This window comes from Pinus tabuliformis, chromosome 2_1, assembly GCF_031772625.1.
Source record: "Pinus tabuliformis cultivar Carrire ecotype Pingquan chromosome 2_1, CPIR1, whole genome shotgun sequence".
Classification (NCBI taxonomy): domain Eukaryota; kingdom Viridiplantae; phylum Streptophyta; class Pinopsida; order Pinales; family Pinaceae; genus Pinus; species Pinus tabuliformis.
The window spans coordinates 439,897,561-439,922,759 of NC_142299.1; the positions used below are offsets into that span (position 1 = coordinate 439,897,561).

At 38.2% G+C, this 25,199-nt stretch overlaps 1 protein-coding gene across 2 annotated transcripts in view; it reads right to left on the minus strand.

Annotated features, from left to right (window-relative positions):
- LOC149200816 (uncharacterized) overlaps positions 1-25,199 on the minus strand; it is a 118,519-nt gene that overhangs the window by 50,188 nt on the left and 43,132 nt on the right. Inside the window, exon 1 of one of the 2 annotated variants that reach the window (XM_089399639.1) lies at positions 6,803-7,221. The exons of the other annotated variant lie outside the window; for it this stretch is intronic. The gene's annotated coding sequence lies outside the window, so the exon portion shown is untranslated. Of the gene's footprint in view, positions 1-6,802; positions 7,222-25,199 lie in introns of those variants that run through there. 2 annotated transcript variants of the gene reach the window in all.

Here is a 25,199-nt window from a genome sequence, read left to right on the forward strand (position 1 = left end):
CACGGTGAGGTGCAGCAAGTGGACGAGATGCAGCACTATGATAGGTGAAGGAGTCACCTTGGAGAATCAGTTGAAGCAGCATGTCTTCAACTGATCTCATGTAGATATAGAAAGTCAAAGTGTTGACTTCTGTTGTAAATGTACTATCTCTTTCTCTCTCTTTGCTGAACTATTGAAGAACATAGAAGAAGAATTGATCAAGGGTTTCCCCACATTGGGGTTTGTCCCTGGCTAGCGCCACATCTTGTGTCCTCTTGTATTGGCTTGTCTTCTGCCATTTATGTTCTATCTGCAGTTTACTTTAATGCTGGTGTGATTGCTAATCTGGAAAAGATATTGAGCTAACTGTGAAAATTGAAATAAATTGCTCTAAGCATAGAACATACCTAAAATTAACATGGTATCAGAGCTGAGGTGATGACAATGCCCAAGCAAGAGTGAAAGAGCAATCACCGAAGACAGTTGGGAAAGACAAAGGGATCAGTGGATTCCTCATCCCTCTTCAAATTCACCATGGGTGAAATCGAAGCAGAGAATATTATCAGAATGACGCAACGGAAGTTTCTAATGGCCTACCTAAAGATCACTTCATTGGGAAGTCTGGATCTAAGGGTGGAAGGAAAGGCAGATGCCTTGGTTGCAATAAGTTTGGCCATTATGCGAAGGATTGTCCAAATGGCAGAGACACATCTCTTGATGAAGATAACAATCATTCCAAGGACATCTTCAGTGATTAAAGGAATGACAGGTTATGCAAGTCATCAAGGAAATGGCCGACTCTTCAAAGAAAGCAAGGAACCCAGGGTGCACTCTCTAATTTGGTAGAGATGGAAACAATCGTGGGATTATACTTGGAGCTGATGCCACCTATCCCGGAAAGGGTGTATCGAATGTTATCCCTCAATTGAATGAGGGTAACTCGATTCTTTAAAAGAATCTCTTTTATGTACCTGATCGCAAGAAGAACCTAGTGTCCATTTCGGTAATGGAAGTCAAAGGTTACAGGGTGGCACACATTGATGGAAAGGTACGTGTTTGAAAATAGAATTTTCAAAGATGTTTTTGAGTTCAGGGTTGTATCAACTTGCAAGAAGTCCACTGGGGACCATGTCCATTGACACATAGCACCAGAGGTCTGTGAGTCAGATGGTGATAGGGATGCCTGAATTCAAAAAGAGCATGAGAGTACATGTCTGAGATGTACCGAAGGAAAATCTCACAAGGGGACCATTCCCCTCATGTAGCAGGTCCACAGGTTTGGAACAACCCGAGGGGTTTGAGATTCATGATCGGGAATCTCACGTATGCAGGTGGAAGAAAGCCCTCTATGGCTTGAAGCAAAACACCCTGGACGTAGTATGAGAGGATTGATAGCTGTCTGATGAAGCTGAGATTCACTAGGAGTGAAACCGATCCAAACCATTACCCGAAGGTTGTGGATGATAGACCTCTCATACCAGCACCTTATGAAGAGGACCTATTTCTAACAGGTGCAGACCCTCTCATTTGCAAAAGTAAGAGGGAGTTAGATTCCGGATGTGGAATGATAAACTGCAAGCCTATGACTACCTCGAGGATCTTAACTTTCAAAAGTTATATGGTGATGATGCCGGACCAGATTTGGGAAATGCCTCTGAGTTTCATAAACTCATTTGCATTGATGTTATTGGTGAACTTCCATCCGGATATATGTTTTGCAGTTAGCATGGTGAGCTCATATTTGGTTGAGCCTCACTGGATTGGTGCTAAGAATCTTCTGAGATATTTTTGGGGCACAATCTCTCATGGATTGAGATACACTACCGGAAATATGAAGTTGCATGATTATTCGAATGCTGACTGGGCAAGTAGTGTGGAGGATCAATAGAGCACTTCTCAGCGTTGGTTCTCTTTGGGTTTTGCTTTGATATCATGGATGAGCAAGAAGCAGAAGTCGATTGCTATAAGCACCGTCGAGACCGAATACATAGTTACGAGTATGATCTCGTATGAAGCTGCATGGTTGCAGAAGCTCTTAAGTGAGTTGTTTGTACACATGATGAATACCACTGTGATTCTCTGTGACAACCAAAGGGGGATTTGATTATTGAGGAATCCCGTATTCGATGATTGCTCCAGCAGATAGACATCAGATACTGCCTTATCTGGGATATGGTAAGTCGATGAGCGAGGAGGCTCCATCACATTGAGACAGATGTACAGGTTGCAGAAATTTTGTCAAAGCCCCGAGGAAAGGTCATATCTATGACTTTCCTAAATGACTTGGAGTCGTTGAGAGACCTTCTTGTAAGGGTCCTGCATGTTGCATGTATTGAGCTCTGGGAGCTCTGGGGGGCTTGGGGTACTTACTGGAGCAACATACGACCACAGGGCGACTCACCCTCCCCTGGTGGTGCGCTATGTACTTCTCCTGTGGGCCAGGATGATTAGTTCTCCGTGGCGACTATAGAACAGGATGATTAGTTCTCCTGTGGGCCAAGATGATTCGTTCTCCGTGGCGACTGTAGAACAGGATGATTAGTTCTCCTATAGACCAGGATGATTAGTTCTCTGTGGCATCCACTGGACAGGATGATTCGTTCTCCTGTGGACAGGATGATTAGTTCTCCTGTCGAGGCATCCTACCCATGCAGTCTGGGACTCATGGGAAGTACCTCTCATCTGATCAATGAGCAGGGAAATGAGGATAGGGACCATAGTAGTATTATTGATGGATGCATCGCTGTATCTGCCGTACTCCCTATGCTAGGATGACCTCCATTGATCTGGGATCAATGAAACTGATCTGGGATGAGTATGAGTGATTTGAGACACTCTTTTGTGATATTGATCTGGGATCAATAAAACTGAATTCGGGTCAGTAGAGAATGGAAGGAGACATTCTCGATCAATTCTTCTTCTTCGTGGTTCAACAGAGCAGAGCAGAGCAAAGTAAAGCAGAGCAGTGCAGGGCACCGATGGCAAAGATGGTACAATTGGACATATGGATCAACGGATGGAGTTCTCCCTAGTTGAAAGGGAGTGTTAAAATTGGCAACTAGGGCTAAACTCCATGTGGGTCATCTTATTAATGGAAGCTGATATTTTTCTTGGATCCCTTTCATCGAGAGGTGTAGGATTGATCTAAAGATCATCCGATTCCGATAAGTATTCATGGAGATATGAATTTATTTGTGTTATGGGGCAATTCAGCAAGGTCGGCCAGCAAGCAAATAACCCCCTCTTGTGCCCTACGTTTTAGTATAAATAGAAGAAGACTTTAAGTCATTTGACACTCACTCACTCTTGCGCTCTCTCTTCATCCTGTTTTGGGTTTGATGAAGATGAGATCTAGAGGGAGTGCCCTAGATATACGCTGCCCTAAGATAACATGCCCTAGATCTAAATGCAGTCATGGGAGAATAGGCTCTACGTTGCTCTAATGGAGAAGCCTAATGCAGCCATGGAAGAAGCCCTACTGTCATCATGGAGAAACACCTACGCTGGCATGGAAACAAAGCCCTAACGCTGCTTAATGAAGAAGCCTCCTATCACAGTCATAGAACAAGGGTTCTAACATTGTTATGCCCTAAAAGCAGAGAGACCTAAACTCTATCCTAGAGAAATCTTGGCTACAACCTAAAGTTGTCATGGATGACCCTATGGAGATGACCTTAACACAGTCTCCTAGCCGCAGCACTTAAGGAAGTGTCTTAGCCACAATCTGGCTGCTGTCCTGGCCCTAGAAGCAGTCCGCTATCTGCTGTCCTGAAGAGAGGTCTACACGCTGGTCTTAAAGAGACCTAACTGCAGTTCTATGTAGCCCTAGTCACAGCCCAAATGCACTCTAAATGTTGGCCTTATTCCGCAGCAAAAGAAGGGCTCTATGCTGTCCTAACCGCAGTCCTCCTAGGAGATATAATCCGCAATCATTAAAGGTTCTATGCAGCAAGAGAAGGACTCATACAAGCTGGGAAGAAGAGGTCTTAAATAGATCTAGACTCAGTCAAAAGGAAGTGTATTCAAGAGTGCCCTAGCCGCAGTCATACCATAGCTTTATGATGCACAGGGACAGCGTCAAAGGAAGGTCTAGAAGTAACTTGAATGACATGGTGAAGAGTTCCTCAAGCCGCAGTAAGGAGAGCTAAAGAGGCCCTAATCTCAGACGTGAAGATGACCTCATACGCTGTCACATCTAGCCATAACTACAACTATCTCACTGCTGGTCAAAAGCACTGCTGGTCAAAAGCATGGATGAGATACGTTTGGGAGCAGCTGTCATCAGATTAGAAGTCAGAGGGCTAAGCTGCTATCTAGTGTCTAGTTTGGGTTTGCTTGAAGGAATCTGGAACTATCGCCTAGCTGCTTTGCTAGGCTGCAAGCCATAGCAAGCAGCTAAGGCTGATATGCAGCAAAGTGGATGTTGTATGTTAAGAACATCATAAGTATTGCAGCAGCATGACGTGAGTAGTATAGCAACAAGGTATTGCAGCGTGATGATGATGATATATTACAGTATGCCTTGAGTGTATGATTGGGTGTAACACAGTGAGGTGCAACTGATGATGAAGTGCAGCATAGCAGTCATTGAGTACAGATCAGCAACAAGTACAACATTGGGTGCAGATCCGTGATAAGAGCAGCTCAATGATTGGGGCAGCACAGTGACAGGAGCAGCAACATGAAGTGCAGCACGCTGCAGCACGGTGAGGTGCAGCAAGTGGACGAGATACAGCACTATGATAGGTGAAGGAGTCACCTTGGCGAATCAGTTGAAGCAGCATGTCTTCAACTAATTTCATGTAGATATTGAAAGTCAAAGTGTTGACTTCTGTTGTAAATGTACTATCTCTTTCTCTCTCTGCTGGACTATTGAAGAACATAGAAGAAGAATTGATCAAGGGTTTCCCCACATTGGGGTTTGTCCCTGGCTAGCGCCACATCTTGTGTCCTCTTGTCTTGGCTTGTTTTCTGCGATTTATGTTCTATCTGCAGTTTACTTTAATGCTGATGTGATTGCTAATCTGGAAAAGATATTGAGCTAACTGTGAAAATTGAAATAAATTGCTCTAAGCATAGAACATACCTAAAATTAACAGGTCTAGACCGGATGGTTGTGAGGAGTGTTATTCTATTCCTCCCCACCCAAGTTCAATTTGTGCAAGTGAAATGTTGAGTTCTTAAAAAATATATTACTGTAACAGTTTTGTACCTTATTGTTGACCTGCCCTTTTGCCCTGAAGAATCTAGGGTTCACATTGGGTACCATCCTCAAATTGAGGAGCAGTGCCTGAGGGTTTTCTCCGAGATATATTACCTGGGAAAAAATACTGAGGCAGATATAGAAAATGAAATATCATGGGTAAAAATCAAAAGATATGAGCATGAGTAGCTTGCTTTAATGACTCAAATCCTAGATACCTGTAAATATTGACCTAGTTTCCCAGACAAAGAATTGGGTTTATTGTGCAGAAGACATATCCCACTTCTGAAAAACCTCTCCCAACCTTTGACAAGCTTGGGAACACCATTTAAAACTTCCGAGATTTGAAAACCATGGCATTGGATTTTCCTCATCAAATTTCCCAAACAGACAATATGCCAAGTAAATACATACAGCCTTTTAAGATGAATATAAGACCAAAGTTTCAATCACAATGATTCAGTCATATTGGCCTAGCTGTATTGGCCTTTGCTGTACAGAAATTCAGAAGTAGTACGAAATTCAGCAAAAAATTTCATACACTACGGATATGGTACAGTCAACCTATTCTTTACTCTTTTCAACATACAGCTAAGACCAAAGTTTCAATCACAATGATTCAGTCATATTGACCTAGCTGTATTGGCCTTTGTTGTACAGAAATTCAGCAGTAGTACGAAATTCAGCAAAAAGTTTCATACACTACGGATATGGTACAGTCAACCTATTTTTTACTATCTTCAACCTACAAGCGCCAGAAACAGCCCAAAAACCTCAAAAAGATTCAAAAAAAGGGGAGAAATCTATGAATATAAACCACGTTGCAAATTCTTTGAAGAATGAATATTTTTCATGGTTCATTGCGTGTTTGTGATACTGAAATTCTTCTAAATACATTTTCAAATCTCTGATATGTATACTTCTGTATGGATCCGTACTGGATTTTTTCGTTGTGGAATTTTTTTCATAACAATTGTATTTAAATACGTCTTCGTAATCAAATCTCGCCACTATAATTTCAATGAAAAAAGACAACCAATATGTCACTAACAACCTAAAAAATTACAAGTCACAAAAATGTGCAGAACCATGAACATTAGACCTGTATAATTCAACGTCAATCACAAGTAGACTTGTAATTCAAGGCCTACCACAATTACAGAAGAAAAGCTCGGGCCAAGGCATGTCTGATTACTCGATGGGGCTGTTGTCTATTGGTAAGTGAGGGAACTTATGACCACAACGACCCAGGTTGGAGTCCCGGGAAACGATCGCCCACGTGATAAAAATAAAACACAGGTTTGTAATCAAAAGCCATATGATAAAAAATATTCATAAAGAGGGGTTATTCTACAGGTTAGATGGGGTCAATTGCCAGCTTATGGTGTAGAGGTCGAATCCGAGGAACGCAATAACGTTTTTGAAGAAAAAGGCATAATCAGAAAAATGTATCGACGGGGTCTACTCTATGTCTGCCTTAATGCCTTAATTTGATTGCTAGAAAGAAACATGAAACCCCAAAAACAAATAAAAATAAAAATAAAAAACATGGGCATCGTTGAATCTTTTTACAAAAATTGAGCACTCAAATCAGCTGAAAACACGAAATACCATCCATACCTTTGGTGAAACTCTTCGCAAATTCCTGCGACTCCGAAGTTACTGAAATTTCTCTCTTAATGCGGAAATTTAACGTGATTTTTCCGGGCAGTAAGAAGGTTTTGATAATGGCCAGCCATTCTATTCGTTACATCCAAAATTGTGGAATCAGAACTGAGAGCTGGGCGTTGCGTGGGTATTTAATTTTAATTGGTGTGTCATATACAGGAACCCCACGCATTTGTTTGTCAAATCTTCAGAGGAGACGCCAACGAGCATTTTCCATTGCAACGCAAATTCCTTTTGATTTCAGTGAGTTGAAAATTAACAATTGGCATAACTCACCTAAACTTCCTTTTTTCCTGTTTTTAAAAGTGGGATAAAAAACCATCGCGATTGGAGGTTGTGCATCTTTCGGTCTTCATTAGCTTTTTGGTTACACCGAGTAACAACGTTGGAAATGTAATGAGCTTGGGTGGGCTAATCCAGTGGTTTAAATGAAAGGAAAAGATATTTTAATGTTTATGATGTTAAAAATAGTTTATGGTAATATGGTTTATAAGTTTTTTGTTTGTTTTTTACAATTTATGTTTTTTTATTCAAATTGTTTTTTTGTTTTTTATAATTTATTTTTTTTCTTATTTAAATAATTGATGAGTTGGCTCAACCTTCCAACAAATTTTTTGAAATACAATGCTAAGAAATCGATGTTAACATATTTCCATAATTTTCTCTCATGTTTTTATGTCTTTATATCAATGTCATGGATATTGAATGTTACAATCTGCTCACTGATTAAATATGCTTTTTTGATATTATAATGGTTACTAAAATATTTAATCATAAGCTTCAATTACTCCAATTGATCACCAATTAATGTAATTATAACATATTGATATATTGGTTAATCTCAATTTTTAATTATGTCATTGTTAACTTAATATTAATTACTCCAACTTATCACTAATTAATCTAACCATTACATATTTATATTTTTGTTAACCTCAATTTTTAGTTATGTCTTGTTAACTTAATACAAAAAAGAGTGAGATTCCAATATTATATAATATTTTATTATAATTTGTTGTTAAATAATATATATTTAGACAAGAAACTGGGAATAATTAATCAAACCAAGAGGGCAGCTCTGCAAATTAGATTTAGGGTTTGCCTTAGGGTTTGTGTAGCTGGTTACCATGGCGGGGTGCGGAGGAGGGAGGTATGCTCCCTCCCACAATCAACTGGTTGCGGACATAAGCAAGGGAGTTGGATCCCAATGCTTCAAGAAACCAGCAGAGGTGGCAATAGAGGTTACGAATAAAGAAAAATCGGAAACCATCGAACCTCAAGAACAGGAAGAGAACCATGAGGAAGTCGGTACGGAGAAGAAGACAGAGAATAGCAGTTAGAAAGTTGCTTCCATGAATACATCAGGGGGATGTAGACCCAAGGCGACCACTATTCCTCGAGTTGTTTTAAGTGACCCAGCATTGCAGGTGCACAGAGAACACATGGCGGAATATGTTGTTATCTGTAAATTTATGGGGATGTGGCCGACGGAGAAGGCTTTGCAAGCATGGATAAGGAACCACTTGAAACCAAAAGGGAAAATAGACCTTCACCTTAGGTCCAAGGGTTTCTTCACGGCGGTGTTCACAAGCTTAGAGGACAAAGACAAAGTGTTTCAGGGAGGACCCTATTTTTACACGTCTGCAGGCCTTTACATGAGACCATGGGTAATGAACTTTGTCCCAAAACGAGACACTTTCACCTCGGTGTCAGTATGGATAAGACTCTACTCCCTTCCTTCAGATTATTGGTTGTCAGAGTCTCTAAAGGCTATAGGTAATAAGCTAGGGCATTTTATAAAAATCTCAGAAACTACTCTAAGAGCCAAAATACTTCCTTCGCCCGGATATGTGTGGAAATGGACTTATCCGGGGCACTTCCGGATGCAATCATTTTGGAAGCGTATGACGAGGAATGGGTGCAGATGGTTAATTATGAACACGCCTCATTCAGGTGCCATAAGTGCCATGAACATGGACACCTATACAGGGACTGCCCATTGAACAAGACGGAAAACAACAAGAAAGCCACTACAGGCAAGGATCCCGAAGGCTTTATTAAGGTTGGGGGTAAAGGGAAAGGAGGCAAGAGGTACCAAAAGAAAGGCACTGAAGACAGGCAATCAAACCACAATAGTTTCAAGATCTTAGAAGAAGAAGTCGAAATCAATGGGACAACCCAGGAATCGGAGAAAAATCCCAATGAGAAGGAAGAGGATGCTAACATGGAGGATATAACAGAAAACAACAAACAAACGGATGATGTGCCAAGCATGATGGAGCTCAGCAGGGACCGGGAGATGACCCCAAGTGAGGCAGGAACGAAAGACCAGTAACTGCAGGAGATTCTAAAGAGAGAGAATCTAGATCTAGAAAATTTTCTGCAGCAGGGAATCAAGAAAGGGGTTGACTCTCTGCCTAAAGAGGATTTTGACAGGGTTCAACAACTCTTCCTCTGGAGATCACAATCAAAGTGCTCTGTAGTAAAAAGACACCATGACAGCCAGGAGAACAGGGGAGTGAAAACGATGGAGGATACACTGATGATTTCTTCAAAGAACCCCGGTAGGAAAAGTGGAAGGAACAAACAGAACGAGTTATTGTCCGAATGTGGGAAACTTATGATTAACTCAGATAAGATGAAGGATCTTACCAGTTACTCCTTTACAAACCTTTCTTAATGAAGCTTACAACTTGGAACATAAGGGGTCTAGGAAGTAGAAGGAAACAAAGAAATCTTAGCAATCGAATTAAAGAAGAAAACGTAGATATGATATTTATTCAGGAAACAAAATGTTCAATGGACAAGATCAGAGAGATACACTCTAAGTGGTTAATCAAGTATGAGTATATAGAGGTTAAAGCAGATAACTCGGCGGGGGGGATTCTCACCCTATGGGATCCTCAAAAACTTGGAATCTGGATGCTGAAGCTTCTAGGAATTATCTATTGATGGTGATTCAACCGTTGGGGGATAAGGAGATCTACATGATCACCAACGTCTATGGTCCTCAAAAATTAGAAGACAAACTAAAGCTTCTCACCTCCCTTGAGAAACTTAGGGAGAGATATCCTGATATACCCTGGATTCTGGCAGGGGATTTCAATATGATCATATCTCTTACAGAGAAAAAAGGCGGTACAAGAAAACTAGGTAGGGACTCTATTTCCTTCCAGAACTTCATGAATAACATGGGGCTAGTGGACGTAGAAACAACAAATGGCATGTTTACTTGGAATAATAAGAGAGGAGGGGCTTCTCAAGTCGCCTCTAAGTTGGACAGATTCATAATCTCAAAGGAACTCCTTATCACAGGCCTTGATATGTCAGCTTTAATCCTTCCCTTTGGAGGCTCGGACCACTGGCCTGTTCAGCTGGAAGCTTCTTTTATGGGAACACCGAGGAACAAACCTTTCAGGTTTGAAAATATCTGGCTCTCTCACCCTGATTTCACCAGAAATATTGACAAATGGTGAACGGAAGAAAGGCTCGTTCAAGGCACCAAAATGTTCATACTACAACAGAGGCTCAAACACATCAAATCTAGGCTTAAAGATTGGAACAAACAAGAGTTTGGAAATATTTTTAAAGCCAAAAAAGAAGTTGAGCAGAAAATCCAGGAGATTAATCAGATCAACATCTCAGAGGGTTTTACTGAGGAAAGAAAAATTCAGGTTGACTCTCTACAGAACGAATGGGAAGATCGGTGTATACAAGAGGAGATTTTATGGAGACAGAAATCGAGGGTGCAGTGGATTAGAGAAGGAGAAAGAAACACGAAGTTTTTTCATAGATCAACCTTGGATCATAGATCCCATAATAGAATTTCCAAACTTAAAGATTCTCATGGGAGAGAGCTTGTCTCACACATAGAAATAGAATTTGTCCTAGTTCAACACTTTTTGAGCATAGTAGAGGAGCCTCTTGTAGACAGATCACGGTTCATCACCAAATTCACAAAGTTCATTCCTAAGCTTGTAACTAGGGAAATCTTAACAGGCTAGTGTCGAAGGAGGAGGTTAGTAAAGTTATCAATGAGATGCAAAATGGGAAAGTTCCGAGCCCTGATGGTTTCAATGTGGATTTCTTCAAAGTTTGCTGGAAAATAGTCAAACGAGATATCCTTGAAGTTGTGGAAGACCCTAGGAGATCCAAAACTGTTTTGAAAGCTCTTAATGCCTCTTTAATAGCTTTGATTCCAAAGCATGAAAAAGCTATGACACTGGACAGATTCAAACCCATAGCCTTATGTAATGTGGTGTACAAAATTATCTCCAAAGTGATCGCTAACAGACTCAAGCCTCTTCTTCCTGATCTTGTTTCAGAGGAGCAAACTAGTTTTGTGGAAGGAAGATAGATTCTCAACAACATCATATAAGCTCACGAGGTGGTACACTCTCTTAAGAGCAATAAGCAAGCTGGTATGATCATGCAATTGGACCTAGCAAAGGCTTATGATAAGCTAAGTTGGGCATACATTAAGGAAGTGCTAAGAGCTTATGGCTCTGACCACAACTGGATAAGATGGGTTATGGCCCTTGTATCCATGGCTAGCTTCTCAACACTGCTTAATGGCTCTCCATCTAGAACCTTTATTCCCTCTAGGGGTCTCAAACAAGGGGATCCTCTCTCCCCCTTCCTCTTTGTTCTCATGATGGAAGGACTTTGCAGAGCGATCAAAATGGCAAATGCTAAAGGAAGAATCCAGGGTCTGAAACTTACCCTGGAAGGGGATGCCTCCACTCACCAACAATTTGTGGATGATACAATGCTGCAGGGCATTCCTACGGTTAAGGAAGCCAGAGCTTTCAAACAAATCCTGAACGACTTTGCTTTGGCGGCTGGTACAAAGGTAAGCCTTGACAAATCAAAGGTTCTTTTTTCAATACTGACATTGCTATTCAGAGGAACCTCACCAGAATTCTTGGGTTTCAAAGGGCTCAGTTACCTTCCAAGTACCTTGGAATACCTCTTACTGACAAACCTCTAAGTAAGGGAGTGTGGGAACCAGTCACCAATAAACTGCAGGACAAAGTCGGGAAATGGACCTGCAGGTCTTTAAACTTGGCGGGGCACCTTGTGCTTACAAAGGCTGTCCTACAGGCTATACCCATATTCATGTTTTCAGCTCTCCCTGCTCCCAAAGGTGTCCTACAACAAATCAGAAGTATTCAAAGAGATTTTCTTTGGGGCAAAGGGGAAGAGAAAAAGAAGTGGTCGTTGGTAGCATGGGACAAGCTTTGCAAACCTAAGGCACATGGAGGTTTGGGGCTTCATGACCTTGAAATCCTAAGCAGAGTTTCGGGAGCAAAATTGTGGTGGAGGTCGCTCAAGGAATCAGCAACTCCTTGGGCTAGGTTTTGGAAGAAGAAATATGTAAGCAATTGGCACGAGAAGGATCATATCAAAATGTTAGGGCTCATCAAGGGCTCCCACATTTGGAACCTTGTTTGGGAGAATAGAGGTGTGGTACAGCAACATAGTTTCTGGGAGATCAGAGCTGGTAACCTTGCTCAGTTTTGGGAGGACAACTGGCAACAAGAACCAAATTTGTTTAGAGAAGAACTAACTGCTCTAAAAAATGACACTGATAACAAAGGTTTACTCATGGTCAGTGACTTCTGGGATCAGGTAAGGGACAATGAAAAATGGTGAAAGTGGAAGAATCTTGGTTACAGTGAAGAGAGTCCTTTGAAAGCCCGGGCGGCTTCCCTTGCACTTGACTTGGAGAAGAGGAAGATTTTAGTGTCTTCCTCGTTTGACCAACTGAGATGGGGTAGAAACACTGAAGGCACTTTCAACCTCTAAGAAGCTAAATGCAAGGCCCTTGGTTTCGATTATTCAAACCCTGACCAGGTTTGGAATAACCTTTGGAGGAACCTGCAGTGGATGAAAGTCAAATTATTCATGTGGTTAGTGCACCATGAGAAAATTCTCACCTGGGAGAATCTTTGGAAAAGGGGATTTGTTGGCCCATCCAAATGCCATCTCTGTGGCTTACTGGAAGAAACGATGGAGCATTTACTAAACCTCTGCCCCTTCACCTCTACCTTGTGGGATTGGGCGACCTCAGTCTTCAGGCAAACTGACAAAGACAGACTCAGCATCACCAACACCTTGAAGAATTGGAGGAAAGACCTTTCCGGTAATGAAATCATTAACATGGCTTGGACACTGGTTCCGGGCTTTATTAAATGGGATGTTTGGAAAGAACGCAATGGCAGGATTTTCAAGAATATAATTGGCTCGACCCAGAATGTCATAGTCCAAATTCTAAGACAAATCAAAGATACAGTAAGAGCCCTTACGTGGAAAATTCCTGAGGACTCCCCTTCGGCCCAGGAGGCTCACGTCTTGAGGCAGTTGGATCTCCACTCTCTGGTTCCCCTCAGAATTGTTAAGGGAATGAGAAAACCAACTACTAGTAAAGATTTATGGCAGCCTCCTCCTCATGGATTTTTGAAGATCAATATTGAAGGGGCTTCTAAGGGCAACCCAGGGATGGCGGGATTTGGAGGTGTCATAAGAGATGAACATGGGAGCATAAAGGATATCTTCCAGAGTCATTTGGGGATGACCACTAACAACATGGCGGAGCTAATGGCCTTAGAACAATGCCTGGAAAGCCTGATTAAGTTAAATTTACACAATGCCATCATTGAAGCGGACTCGGAATTGGTCATTAATGCGGCCAAGAAAATGTGTAATGGAACGAAACCTGAAAAAGTGTCGAAACATTGGAGGCTCTCGTAAGTCTTTCAACATATTCACTCCCACTTGTGGATCCTGAGGACCGTCAGTTTTGTTCATGTGCGAAGGGAAGCAAATTTTTTCGCTGATCGTCTAGCGAATGAAGGCGTGATGTGCAAGGAGAGCTATATCTGATATGATTGGGATTCTACACCCTCGGGTAAACTGAGGGATGATTGTCATCGACAGGCGGCAAAAGACATCGAGTACTTCTAGACCATGGAAAATAAGCAGGAGGGAGACTAGCGGGTGTGGGCAAGTGCGGAAGTCCTGGAGCTTGGGTGAAGAGTTGGCGGGGTTCCTTTCCGTCAATCCTATCGTTGCTGCTTTCACCGTAGCCAACTAACAGATTAGAGGATGTGTTAAACATCGTGCTTGTTGAAGGGCCGCAGACCACAGGTTGTGAGGGCCTTCGATATCGCATGGATATCGGTTTTCCTTTTGATCAGAGGTTAAGGGGTTGAGCGGACCCAATATTTTTTTAGACCAAGGTTATAATCTAGATTGGGTCTGTTTAGCAGATAATTATCGTGTATGTTTCCGAAGCGATATCCTATGGACTGTCAGATCAAAAGGGTGTTGATCAACGTCACAGGATCAACGTGCATCTTGGTTGATCGGAGGGAGTATCTACTGTCCGATTAAGGTTAGCTCGACGATGGATCTTGGAAGTTTCTCGGTTGTTCGGAGTGAGTATCTACTGTCCATTTGTAGGCTAGATTGATGGTGGATCTCGGGAGATCTCGGTTGATCGAAGTGAGTATCTATCGTCTGATTGAAAGGTAGATCGATGGTGGATTTTGATGGATAGAATTGGGGAGATTGAGAGGAAAGACTTGACGGAGAAGAGTTAAGGAGTGATCAGTAATCTGCTCACTTAGGATTTATGCCCAAGGGGATTTTGTGGTTTGTATGCAAGGTTTTGGGTTCTGTTAACCTAGTTGTTTGCTGGTTTTTCAACTGGTTTGTCTTTTGTTGGTCTTTACGCTTGTAAAGACGTGTACCATATGTAATCTTTGTTCAGTTAATTGAAGGTTCCACTCTTACTTGACCAAATATATATATATATATATATATATATACACACACACAAAACATTATGTAGAAAAGAATATATAAGTCAAAATGTCAAATAAAATTTGTTTAAAGGTTAAAAACATTGGTTGGGAGCAATTTAATAAGTGAACAAACTCATCTTTATAACAAAAATTTTCCTTCAAATTTGTTGTAAGGCTTAATTTTCATTTTTAAATATAGAAGCAACGTTCCATGTAAATTCTATCAAATTAAATACAAGTACCTATCTATTTCTCTCATCTGATGTCAATCCCTAGCTAATGTTGCTCTATGTCTTTTGCTTTCATTAACAAACCAACCAATTCCTCCCTGCCTATCTAGGATCAACCTCTCTGGTTCCCAAACCCAGAGGATTTCAAGATCAAAGTCTTTTGGCCCCCCTGCCCAAAACTTCAAGAACAGTGCTAAAGTTTCCAAATTTTTAGTTGAAAATCAAGCCCCAAGCTCGTCCCTCAATTTTTACCCCTCCTCCTTCTATGTAACTTTTGTTTTCTTCCCCTGTTTTCCTCAACAAAGAACCCCCTTTGTATTGAAGAAGTTTCTTCCTCTTCACAAAAATTCCTCATCGCCTTTCCATAGAAAAATCATTTTTTGTTTCAACTGGTTCTCCACCTACCATCGCGATGAATGGCTTTTATCCACCTCAGTCGTTGTTGTTCTCAGGTGTTTAAATTGTAATGGATGGTCTTTACGATTTAAGGCAATCGTCATCCTTCACATATATATCTCTTAAAATGATTACAATCAAAAGCTGAGGTTGGGTCGATTTATTTGTTTCCCAAGTTTTGTTGACATGGTTTTATTAATTAGAGATGTCCTTAAATACAGCAAGTTGTCAAGTCGTTGGTGCCCTTTTGTTTCAATACAAATCCATATAATCAAATAAGATTAGAGTCAGTCTCAATTTTTATATTAAATGGTTTGTTAATAAATGGTTTATTAATTATAATATTAGTTTAGTATGTTTATTAAGTTTTATATAATTATAGACTTAACACATTCATTATATTCTTGATAGTTGTGTATTTAATTTAATATTAATTCATTTATCTATATTTAGACATTCTTCATAGCCAATTAAAATTTATACTAGTGCAATGCATGCATATGTAGCTATCATATGCATGCTAATATTTTTATTCTCCCTGTAATTTTAGATGGGTCATTACATGTATAGTTACATTTGATTGATGAGAACTTTAACCATGGAATTTTCTATATAAAAAATTTAATCAACGACCTAGAGCTTTAAGGGAAAAAAGAAGAAGATAATTCAAGCAAGAATTTTCCCTTGCTAAAAAATAAAATTATTTAAAAGATTGAAACTATCCATTTATTAACTCACTCATTTTACATTGGGATTCCTTCTACAATGAATAAGGAACATTAGTAAACAATAACTAGCAAGCTTAGGGAACATCAGTAATCACTAACTAGCAAGCTCATGCTGGTCTCCAAAAACCATCAATAACACAACATTAATTATATTATTTATGAAAATAATTCAAAAACTTAACTATATCTAATTGTCCAATGTTTTTCAATCTAACAAATTTCTTACCATATTTTTAACCATCTTTAAACTTGAACAACCTCATAACTAATTGAAAATCTATTTAGAATGATCGTGAGTTCTTTATCAATAATTGGAGGATCCTCTAATCCTCCACCACCAACAACAAAAAAAACTCCTCTTAAGACATAAATTAATTTATGTCTTACTATATTATATGGCATTGCCATCCATTGGCCTTGATCTTTATGTTTTAATGGTGTGGTTTATTAAACACATTCTTTTTAAAACAAGTCCACATTTCACATGACATATATGTTGAATAGAAGCAACTTTTATCTTACTTGGATGAAAGTAAATTGGCTTGATCGGGTCACTGACATTTGAATTAATTGGTTTTGTGCCGAGAGGTGCTATACAACAATATATATAGTAGATATGTAAGCATTAGATGTTAGATGTAAATATTTTTTAAATTCAATTTTTATTTATTTATTTTTTAATAAAATTACTAAAAAAACTAAAAAAAATCATAATATCATATCACATTACAATATAACATGTAAATAGTAGTAAGCCCCAAGGCTTAGCTCAACTGGCCAAGTCCTCGTTGTTAAGTACCCCGCCAGTCGGGAGGTCATAGGAAAAAAAATGTAAATATTAGTTATAAATTAACATTCATTTTACTATATAAATTAAAATAACGATTTCATAACCATATTTAAATTAATAAGCATATACAATTTTAATATTTACAATATAACAATATTTTTAATCATGAATATTTACTCCACTTTGCCATGGATATTATTAACTTTTAAATATACTTTTTTACAATACCATGGCTTATCAATACCACATACCCAAAAACTGTAAGTCATTTCAAAATTTAAAAGGAAAAAATTATGAAAAAAAAAATAATTAATTTTATAACATTTTTTTAAAATTAAAACTTAATACTTACAATAAACATACAATATAACAAGCATAACCATGGATATTCACCCCATTTTACAATAGATATTATTAACTTGTAAATAGGCTTTATTACAATATCATGGCTTATCAATACCACTTGCCCAAAAACCATAACTCATATCAAATCAAAATATTTTTTATTTTATAACATTTTTTAAATTAAATCTAAAAGCAAAAAGTTGTTGGACAAATGTTGTAGTGATGTAAATGTTTGTAACATTTTGACTAGGTCAAAATAAAATTAAAATTAAAATTAAAATACAATAAAAATAATAATAATGGTAATTATAATAAAAACATTTTGAGCTGACTAAATTACATAAAACTAAAAATAGAAAAATATATACATAATATAAAATCCATCTCTACAACCTAGTATAAAGTATATATGTAGGCATTAGATGTTAGAGGTAAATATTTTTTAAATTCAATTTGTTTATATTGTAATTTTGTTTTTATTAATAAAATTATCAAAAAAATTTAGATAAAAGAAAATCATAATATACATATCATATTAAAATACAAGGTTGCATCAGCCCCACGGGGGTAGGCGAGTTGGTAATCGAAACGCGGTGAAGTTCATTAGAAAGGCGGGCTCTGTACTGAAGATCATCAATTCCCCCGGACTAACCCGGCGCTATAGAGAGGGGCGGGCGCAGTTCCCAGTGGTTATAGAGATAGTGGTCAGAATCGACCCCGTCTAACGCGAGTCGCGAGGCTGCTCCAGTTGCCTATTCCACTGTAACAAAAAAAAATACAAGTTCGCATATTGTGGCTTAGTTTAGATATAGCTAAATTAAAGTAAATAAATGACAAAATAGTGAAAAAGACCAAATTCATTTGATTCACTTTTTGCATGAAGCCATTAAAAAACAAATAAATAATTGTCAGAATCTTTCGGAATGAGCTGTGTAGAAAAATTCTGACAATATGAATAGCTATACAAATCTCCACTCATAAATAAATAATGCTTTTAGATAAATCTTGACTCCTAAAAAATAAATTGTTATTTTTATTGGATTATAAATATATATAGAATAAATTTTAATTGTAGTTAATTTTTTTTATTGTATTGAATTTGAAAAAAGAATTGAAAATATAATTTAAATTTAAATTTTGGATTTTTCCAAATACATTTTTAATTAATTTTATTTAAAATGTATTAAAAATGTAAATTAAATACTTTTAATCTTTTTAAAATAAATTTATTTATTTATTTAAAATATAATTTTAATAAAATAAAAACATTTTAATTTTATAAATGAAAAATATAATTTTTAATATTACATTATAAATAAATTTATTACCATGAGGTTTATCGAGATTATAATATGAATGATTATAAAGTTCACCAACTATAATGATTAAAATAACATAAAAGGAATGATAAATTTATAACTTTTTTATTTATTATTTATTACGCTATAAATATAAATGGAATTTTTTATATTAATGAGTATAATTTTTATATTCTTTTGCAAATAAATAAGATTAATTATTAAATCTTTTGATGTACAAGTAACACAAAAAAAATAAAAAATAGTGATTGTGAAACCTCTTTAAAATCAACCAAAATTATTTATTAATATTTTATGAAAAAAAATTATTTGCAAATATTTAGAGGCACTTATACTTTATAATTCCTTGGATGCACTTATATTTTATAATTAGTTGGATGGAATATAAAGAAGGACTATTGAGAAAGATACTAAAATGTGTTTTAGTATTGAAGTGTTTAAGATGTTGAGATCATTGACCACAAACATAGCTAAAGAATATATAGCTTATGAGCGGAAGAAAATTCGAAATAAATTAAATAAAGAGTAATGTGCATATTTCTAAGCAACAAATATTCTTGAAAGTTGCTAACAATGTATATATTATAATTTAGTTTAAATTTGAGAGTAATAAAGGACAAGCATCATCTCTCTCAATATTTTGTCAAGCTTTGCTTTTTGAAGTATATTTATTTTGATTATGATCCTCCTTTTAGGTTGTTTAGTATTAATAATGTTCAAGGGAGGATCATACAAAGCTTTTTACTATTAATGATGTTAGTTGGCCAAGAATTGTGCATGAATGCAAATAAAAGATATATATGTTGTTGAGTAATATTAACCTCTAGGGGTGTCTGCGGAGCTCTGAGGAAATGGCGATTTTGGGTTTTTGAAGAACCTGTTGTTATCTCTCAGGTTGTTCCCAAAAGTTGTAAGAAAGGGAATACGCCCGAGGTAACCACAGACCAATCTTTTTAGATACAGACTCTAGCCAATCTATACCCAGAGAGGGCTCTCTCTTTATGATTTAGCTTTGCTTTTGAAGGTGTTAGGCTAGTTATGAAGTTCAAGGGTTTTGCTTTGAGTTTGGGTGGTGAGATCCAATAGAACTGTGAGGTAAAACAGTTAGTTCAGTCCATTGGGCATGATGGAGTCAAAGAAACAGGCTTTCTGGATTCGGTCTCTTGACAGAAGATGGCTTCACAGAACAAGGTAGTCAAACAGGGAACAAATAAAAGATTTGAAGCAGATGGAATGGGCTCAAATGGGTGAAGGGCAATTAAGAATCCTTCAACATATTGAAAAGAGGGAAAATGGATGATTATTGACAAGGAGCAATTAAGAATTCTTCACCAAATAATCAACATGAGAGAATCACGAAACAGGAGCAATTAAGAATTCACTGTTTATGCTAATTATGAAGAAAACACAGAGAATAATAAAGACTGAAAACAGAGTGTATTTAAGCAAATTCTGAATTAATCTTTTTCTTTACCATTCAGATTATGAAACACAGATGATATAGTAAGCAAGAAAACTGTAAAACACAAGATATAAGGGACTTATTGATCCGAAGATTGATTCAAGAATTCTATGACAAGTCCTCTACTTCAATTCTTCATCCAGTGGGCCAAAACAACAGTTGATTCTAACAGATCTTTATTCCAAAGTATCTGAGTTACAGCAAAGTCTAAGAAGTCTACACACACGCAACCTCTCCAAAACTCTAATGGAGGGGGTACTTATACAACAAAATATGTACAATCAATATCTCCTCACAGCTGTGAGATAATATCTAGTTTTAACCTAAATTAGTTTACAAGTAACATAGAAGCGGTTCGAGGAAGATAACTAATGTCGTGTTGGATGCAGGCCTTTAGGGTTCGGCTTGCAGCTGTAGTAGCTCTGCGCCGGCTGTTTGTCTTAACTCTGCATTAATTTCGATCTGATAGTCTTTAACTTTTATCTCCTGCCTTTAATTTTGCACTGATACACTTTAATGCTCGAACTGATACTCTTTGACTTGTTTTTTATGCTCTTTAATGTTGAACCGACCTTCTTTGGTTGTCTAGCATTTCACCTAAAATTTCCCTTTTTCGAAGGACAAAAGCGCGGCTATGGATATCTTCGTGGCTGGTATGTCGAGTTCTGTGGAGATTTGCTAAGAAACCACGGTAAATGATGCACTGATAGCCGATTTGTCTGGAGATAGTTGGAAAAGGTACCTGTGTTTTCAGAGGAACATTGCATGTTGTAGTTTGAATGGTCGTGAGCTTGTCGGTGTAGCCCTTTTTGGTCGGAGGTGGTCTGAACCTGGAACATTTGATTTTGGTTGCTTTTACGCTTGGAGCGCGATATACAGAAAAACATAGGAAAAATGATATTTTTACCCTTTTATTGACAAAATGAAGTTTTGGCGGCAATTTTCGATTTGAAGGACGGATGACGTAAGCATGACGTCAGTGGGAGTACGGGACAGACGACATGGCTGAGGTCATGGCAGGTGACATGGTGGTGACATCAGCAGAAGGTGGCGGTGGATGGAGGTAAGCAGTTTCGCCCGCACCGCTTTTGGGGTTGGGCGGTTTCGGGCGGGGAGGGAGCGAGCACGCCGGGAGAGTGACGCATGGCAGAGGTACGGGGGCAATACCGCCAGTTCCCCGAGAGTTGAAGCTCGGCAGTTAGGGGGGTCGCGAAATGATCGCGGACCGTCAGATGGATGAGGGTTGATCGGACGGTGGGCGCTCATAGAATATGGCAGGGAGTTAATGCATGGGCCCGATATATTAAACCAATGTTTTTAATATCCGGGCACTGTTTTGATTGGGTTGGGGGTAGTGGCTATTAATTAACGGGAGGTTAATTAATCCCTGATTGTGCGCGGGGAGGTTATTAATAAATTCCAGGTGAACTTAATAACCCTCATTTGTACAATGACTATGGTTATAGCTTAACCGGGGGCGGGGATATATAATTATTTGGAGTTTTTATTATATATACATAATACGGGATAGGGAACAATTTGCATGGGAGTTATATAATAACATTAGGGTTAATATGACAAAAATGAATCGAAAATAGCGCTAAGTTTAAAGCAATTGGCTTTTGTAGTTAAACTTAGGCATTAGGGTGACAAAAGGGGTTCATATGGTGATACAATGTACTTTCCTAAGTGAAATGGGAATTTACTTAGGAAATGCCTCTTGAAATGAGATGAACGATTCGTGAGTGATATTTAAGCAGATCTTAATATTTGAAGGGGGGAAATTAGTAAGTGTTTCGGGAGAAGTATGAAGGGGAGTTAGTTATGAAATCTGCCTCGCTTGAGCTGCATAAAAAAACAATGTCATGGCACTTGTGATAGAGGTAAGATTAACACTTTGAGAGACAAAATCTATCACATTCTGCAACAGCAGTCTACCTACCCTGCCTACTTTGCCTAACATTTTTTCCTTCTTTCATTGGATACACTTGGACTAGCAAACCCTTTTCAACTTTTTTTTTCTCTTGCATGGTAAGCCTACCTAAGTCTGCACTTATTACTTCCAAGGGCTCAGATTAAACAATTGAGCTCCTTTGCTTCTCTACCTATCTAATTATCTGCCAAGATTAAACAGTTTGGACAAATTTTATTCTCTATCTATAAAACAGGAAATTCAAACATGAACTGGCCAAGATTAAGCTGTTTGGCCATTCACCAATTGTAGCATAAAGTTCAACAAGCTGCACACAATGCTTTATATACAGAAAAATGAAATAGTAGTGGCATTTTGGACTTGCGTAATTTCTTGGTCTTTTTTATTTGGGGTTCATTTCTTCTCATTTTTTCTTTTGACCATTTTATTCTTTTTTCCCTTTGATTTTTCTTTTAGAGCATACCCTCTTTACATTTTTTTTAATTTTTGATTTTTTGATAATATGGAAAACTTTACAGCAAGGAAAGGATGAACATATTTACAGAGCTCAACCAATCAATCATGAAATATGACACCTATTGGTCTAGGAGTATAACAGTGGCTCCACATGGGGATGGCTTTCCCTGGTGGAAAGTCAAGAACAGCAGGTCAGATGGCCTTCTGAATAGCTTAGGCTGTGCTCTGAAATTTTCCTTTGCTAGTTGCTTTATTGTATGTATGACAACACACTTGTGAAGCTTAGGGCCTTCTCTTCGGGCTTTAACTGCAACAAGTTACCATCCAATCCCAACAGTGACATTATCAAGGATATAGTATGTACATGTTAGAGTCAGAATACATTAAAAAACTGGATCAAAGTAATGTTTCAACATTCGGCCATTCACTGGTCCATCTACTGTTTCTGTACCATCCAGGCTCTTCAGAAAGTAAGTATTGCTGCCTTGCAATGCATGGATGATAAATGGCCCTTTCCATAGGAAGTCAAACTTCCCATGTTTTCCTTTGTCTTCTCTCCTGGAATCCCACCTTAGAACTTTGTCTCCAATGTAGAAGTCTTCTGCTTTGGTCCTTTTATCAAATATTTTCTTGAGCTTTTCTTGTAACATATGGGATTTTTGATGCACTTCTTCTATGGTCTGCTGCAAATGGATGGTCTGGTTTATTCTCCTTTGAATGCCATTGGGTTCCACCTGTGCTTCTTGTAGTAATTTCATCACAGGAACTCCTAAAGATGAAGGAAACACAACCTCCATGCCATAAACTAACTCATAAGGGCTAGTTCCAATAGATCTCTTTGTAGTAAGCCTGTCTGCCCATAGTGCATTTGTAAGCTTCTTGTGCCAGTTTTTCTTGTTCTCTTCCAGTAGTTTCTTAATGATATTGATCAGGATTTTATTGGAGGACTCAGCTAGACCATTACCTTGAGGGTAATAGGCTATGGAATGGCCTAAAGTGATATGGTATTTGTTGCAGAAATTTATCAGTTTCTTGGACTTGAAGGCAGCAACGTTGTCGGTTATGATCTTTTTGGGACAGCCAAACCTAAACAAGATATTGGTTTCTAAGAATCCTATGATCACTGTATCATTGGCCTGTCTAGAAGGAATGACTTCTATCCATTTGGTGAAATAGTCGGTGGCAGTAAGGATCCATTTATGTTGGCAAGAAGAGGGAGGATGAATTTCTCCAATGAAGTCCAAACCCCACTGTTGAAAGGGTCTTTCAGTGGAAATTGGTCTCAAGGGTAAGGGTAACAACTTCCTTTTGCCTTCAAAAATTTGGCATTTGTGGCAAGTAGTGACAAACTTCTTTACATCAGCGAATAAGGTTGGCTAGTAAAATCCAGCCCTTAGGATTTTTTCTGTAATTGACTTCCAGTAAAGGTGTCAACCGCAGTCCCCTGCATGAAATTCTTTGAGAATTTTGTCAGCTTCTTCCTTTATTAAACAATTCAATAGAATACCTTCATGATTTTTCCAAAAAAGAACATTATCTAAAATACAGAATTTTGAAGCTTTCATCTTTAAAAACCTTTTCTTTGTTCTGGATAACCCTGTAGGAGCCTGCAGGTTTAATAATACATGAATTATATCAGCATACCAAGGTGATTCTAAGAAGGCCTGGCTGATTTGTGGAGTCGCCATCTCCTGTTCGTTATCCAGTTCATTAATATCCAGGGCTTGAAAGTTTGTTTCAGTCATGAGTTTAGCTAGTCCCTGTCCTTTTACAAGCTTTGTAGGTTTTACCTCTATATCATACTCCAATATTTTAGCTATCCATTTACCTCGTTTGCCCTCAATTCCGTCCTGAGTCAGGATATCTTTGACAACAGCATTTGGTACATAAGCTACTACATGGGAGTACAATATATAGACTCTGAAGTCTTGAATAGCTTTCACAAGTGCATAGGCATGTTTTTCCATGATTTTGTAATTCAGAGGTGCATCTCTAAGTGCTTTACTGAAAAAGGCTATGGGTTTTTCACATCCTTGATCATCTTTCTGTAGTAAAACGGTTGCTATAGTGTGTTCTGATGCAAATGAGAAAATTATGAAGTCTCTGTCGAACTTTGGACTGGTAAGGACTGGTTTTCTGGTTAAAGCCATTTTAATTTCTTCAAATGCTTGCTTGGCCTCTACTGTCCATTTAACCTTTGAATCCTTTTTTAACATGTTGTTCAACAATCTAATTAATTCAGCCAAATTAGGTATAAATCTTCTCAAAAAATTAATCTTCCCTAGGAAAACTTGAAGTTCTTTGACAATTCTGGGGTGGGGTATTTGTAGAATAACTTCTATTCTAGCAGGATCAATTCTGATGCCATCTTTGGAGATGATATGGCCTAATAGTTTGCCTTCTTGTAGACCACACAAAGACTTTTTGGGATTTAATGAAATACCATACTCTCTGCATTTTAAAAACACTTGTCTCAAATGATCTAAATGTTGTTGATCTGATCTAGAAAACACAGTGAGGTCATCTAGGTATACAACCAGGAAATCATGAATCTCTTTTGCAAAAGCTATGTCCATTGCTTGTTGAAAGTTTGCCCCTGCATACTTAAGTCCGAATGGCATTTTAACATATTTGAACGTACCCCATAGTGTTGTAAATGTAGTTTTTTCTTGGTCACGAGGATGAACCAAAATCTGATTAAAACCTGAAAACCCATCCAAAAGTGAAATCCTAGAAGCACCCACTACTCTTTGTAAGATATGATCCATCTTGGGTAAAGGGTAATTGTCCTTCAAAGAAACCTTGTTTAGATTTCTTAAGTCAACGCATAATCTGATTTCCCCTGTTTTTTTCCTGGTAGGCACTAAATTAGATACCCATTC